This window comes from Solanum tuberosum, unplaced genomic scaffold (genome assembly GCF_000226075.1).
Source record: "Solanum tuberosum cultivar DM 1-3 516 R44 unplaced genomic scaffold, SolTub_3.0 scf00529, whole genome shotgun sequence".
NCBI classification, from domain to species: Eukaryota; Viridiplantae; Streptophyta; class Magnoliopsida; order Solanales; family Solanaceae; genus Solanum; species Solanum tuberosum.
Window position 1 is genome coordinate 227,652 of NW_006239452.1, and position 4,442 is coordinate 232,093.

The 4,442-nt window shown below is 37.0% G+C and overlaps 1 pseudogene; it reads right to left on the reverse strand.

Annotated features, from left to right (window-relative positions):
* Positions 1–568: 568 nt before the first annotated feature.
* LOC102578190 (single-stranded DNA-bindig protein WHY2, mitochondrial-like) lies at positions 569–3,385 on the reverse strand (annotated as a pseudogene).
* Between the last annotated feature and the right edge of the window lie 1,057 nt (positions 3,386–4,442).

A 4,442-nucleotide genomic window follows, 5' to 3' on the forward strand; every position in this document is an offset into this window, starting at 1 on the left:
GGATGAACAACAACAAAATAGAGCATAACACAATACCCACTACATTAAATCAACACCCAACCCCATAATTGCACCCTTAGACTTTGGGTTTTAGGCACTTATCAAACAGTGTAAAGAAATTATACCCTGCATGAAAGCATCCATGAGTGACATGAAATTAAGCAATTATAAGCAACACTCACTTTGAATTCAACTTCAAATTGTACAAATTAAGAGCAAAGTTGAAAAACCCCAAAACTAAAAGTGTTCTTCACAAAGTAAAGTGTTTCTCTCTTTAAAACTCTATAGAAAAATTGTTTAGACTAGTATCTTTAAAATATTTTGAACCCCTCTTTCTCTCTCCTTTGGGCTATTTATAATTTCCCAAATTTTGGCCCAAAATTCACTATGCAACCATTTCGATGACGTTAGTTGAGAAACACACCCAGAAGCCATACAGAAACAGGATGAAGCATATATATCATTGTTTTAACATATCGCGGAAACATTTACGTATAAGCATATCATTGATCCTTAACATGGACAGCTATCATTACAGAACAAATTGTGATGCATCTTATGGGTTGGAAGCAAAATTTTAAAAAAGGTGAACATATAGACTGATACTTAATGAAATGAAATAACCACTGCCATCAGCATTTGGCTTAATTGACAAACTCTTTCTAACTTGACCAGCATTACTGTAACATATAACATCTGCTTAGTTATACAGTGATGAGAATAAAGAGAAACTGATAATGAGTAGGATGCAAGGATTCTGTACTAAAAAGTGAGTGTGTGTGTGAGTGCATGTAAACATGTACACTAAAAGATAGCGAACTGTATCAGCAAATCAACCTAGACAGCATTGAAGGATCATGAAAGAATTCAGAAGAATCTCTGGTCCCCATACTTATCAATGATCCAACCTCTGTTGCTGATAAAGCAAACAACTGCAATATGTTGAGTCATCTGTCAGTCAAATCGTACATCGGATATGTGAACATGTGCAAGAAAAGAAAGAGCAAGAGAGAGTGGTGAAACAAACATAGAGATGGATACTTATTTAACATCCAGATGGACACTTAAGAAAGAAAAATAGACAGATTTATAGATGACTAATATCTCTAAAGAAAAACCAAGCAACAAAACAACATTAACAAGAAAGATACAAGCAATTTCTTCACCTAGTTATGAAGTACCATCTCTCAAGCGTATTATAGACCTATAAGTTGGTGGTTCAGGCTAGGACCAAGTACTAAGCATTCAAACATGACCAATCAATCCTGTCAAAACTTAGGAATCTGCTCATATACCATCAAAGAAGAACAAAAACTTTACAGCCTTGAAGAGAATTAAACGCTGACAGAAACTTCTTAAAGAAGAAAATAATATCCTGCTGTATCTTAATATCTGTCGATATGTGCAAGTTCAGATTGAATTTGTTCAGCACAGATTATAAAGTATGGAAGTCTGTTGATAGGGAGGAACTATTGAGGATGAAAAGGAATAAGTTGCTCATCTCCAGTCTTTGCAAGCTAGGCAGGATGTTACTTGCCACAATTTCCTCTTCTTTTATCTCATAAATGTAGAAAAAATTAGCTGTAACACTTGCGAGAATCCCTCAGCATAGTGATGCGAAGAGCTTTACAGGGACAAATAAAGATCTAAACTTGTTTCCTACCATGCTGGTGGTACACAATAATAAGAGAGAACCGTATAAGCACATTGCCTGCCTCTTTTCCCAGTCATATTTGCGCTCACCAACAGATGGCCAGAATGTCAACATAATGACACCTCGGCGATTGAGTTTAACACCTCCAGACTGTAATAAGAAGAATGGATGAGTGAATGCATCATTTCAACATCATCAAGAGAGGCAACTCCAGTTTCTAATTCTATTTAAAAAGATAATAAAGACCATACATCCAGTCTATTAAATGTGGGCAGCCTAGGTTCAGCAGAAAGTGCTGCTTTGCCTTTAAATACTGAGTAGGGAGCAAACACTCGACCTTCCCGTTTTCCTGTTATTAAGAGATATGACAAAAAGATTATTATAGCATCAAGATTACAACTGAGACTTCTTGAACATCTGAAAATAAAATTCATACCATCAGCCACAACATTCTGTCAAATAGTAGAAAAACCCGCAAAAGTGTTGATGGCATGCTGCCAGATAGAACCTTTGACATCCTCTCCAGGCAATTTTTTATGCAACAACTGATTCCTATTGTGTCTAGAGAAAAACATCATATTAGGAAGGTTCTTTTTAAAAAATTATCAACTTCACTTTAAAAAATTCTATTCACACTCTGCATGCTAAGCAGTTAATTCTTTTTTTCCTACATCGTTAACGGTATTTTATTGAGTATCCAGCATCAAGAAGTACTGTAGGAATATTACAGAGAGAGCATCACTGCTGCATGTGTAAAGAACAGAAAAAGTTTATCATGGCATGGCATCAGCGTCATTTGCAATAGCCACGATACAGCAAAAAAAAAAGATAGGTAAAGAGATGCATCTGTACTTAATGCTAATTACAAATTCAGGTTTGCTTTCAAAAATTCCAGGTCTTCATTTTTCTCCATCCCATGCCTTTTAGTCCATCAGCACTGCAGCAACTCCAAAGTTGTATTCAGAAATATCCAATTTACTCCATTGAAAATGAGACCCCAGATTTTCTTGGTGTATGGGCAACGGATGAAAAGGTGTGCGTAATGTCCTCACCATGCATTTTACACAGTAAGCATTGCTACAAATATGGACCTATTTTTCACTGTCTCCATAACATGGGAATGGGGTCTTAAATAGATTCATAGTAATTTAAGCATTCAATTTGCGTGGGGTGTTCTCGGTTGTTCAAAAGTTTTGGAAAAAATATTTTCTCTATGAATACAAATTCCTTAAAAATAATGAAAACAACTTCACTAGTGGAAATAGGAAAAAACAACTTGTACAAGTCGCCCCAAACCCCCGTTCCCACCCAACATTCACCTCCAGATAATATTTTTCAAACATAAATAAGAAACCCACTTATTTTCCATGTAAAACATTAGAAATACACCCTTGGTATATCCTATGTTTAGGGTCATCGACTTTTTAAGTTATATTTAGCATCTATTCATTTGTTTAATCAGTATATATTTTGCATCTATACAAACTCAACAGTAGAGAGACAGAGATTCAAGTATGAGCTTGGTTACACAGATTCAAGCCAGAGTAGAATGAAAATGAGGAGACTTAGACAGTTATACATATTTAAAAGAAACGCTAGGGTTTAAGCAGGGGGTTTAGAGAAAAACGTTTATTTTTTTTGTGACAAGAGGGAGGAGCTGGGATTTAAGCAGAGAACCTGGGGAGCAGAAGCCGACTGACTTTCAACATCGTCGCAGTAAGGAGGGAGAGAGCCTTCTTCTTCTTCCTTGGACAAACTTCTACAATGTACTCTTTAACTCTCTCAATTTCAATTTATTTGGTTCATTCTACTTCGCGCTCCAAAAGCAAATTACTACTTTTCTGTCTCAATTTAGGTGATATTTATCGTTTTACGGTCAAAAGACTTGTTTTAAATCTTGAAATTCAAAAAGTATGTATAAATTGAGGTGGAGGGAGTTTTATTTAGGATCCGTTTGGTGTTTTAAGTAATGATTTATTGATATGAAATTATATGAGATATAATTGGAGTTTTGTTTATCATTAGTAACTATGTTTTCATGTTCATATTTAGCTAGCATTTTGTGACGTCCCGCCACCAACATAGGCAACTTTTGCAACGAAGAAGGCATGGAGGTTTCTAGAATAGGCTAGAGAACCTTAGATATTTCAAGAAATCTTTAGAGAAGTGTAGAATTCTCTAGATAGGGGCCAAAGTGTAAATATTGGAGGGACTTATCATGTAAATATTAATTACACTTTAGTCCTTGGAGAGTAGTATAAATAGAGGTGCCACCATTTGCAAAGGCACCAAGCAAGTTTGTAAGCAATCTTCCAAAGCTCAATACAAAGCCTTCTTCAAAAAGCTCTCTTTGTTCTTTCCAAAACTTCCCTTAAACATTCTCTTAGCAAACCAAGTCCTAAAGGCTTCCTTGAGTTTACAAGAAGCTTGAAAGATTAGTGAGTAAACCGTCAAGGGCCACACGGAACTTTATCCATCACTCTAAGTCCGTGACAACGTGGTATCAGAGCAAAGGTTCGTTACTAAGGGAATGGCAACAGAAGGAGACATAAACGCCGCTAGCACCACCAACATCCGTCCGGATGGTGGAAAGAAGGCCCGAAAGGGTAAGAAGCACCAAAAGAGCCCTGAAGAAATGCTGCCGGATCCCACACCGAGCGAGGCGCTAACATCTCATCCAACCACCGAGGCTAGTGACGAAGAACATGGCGAGGAGGCCATCGACGTCACCGCAGGAGAAGAGTGGGTCTCAAGGGTTGAAGTGGCCAGGCAGGCCGTGGAGATATTA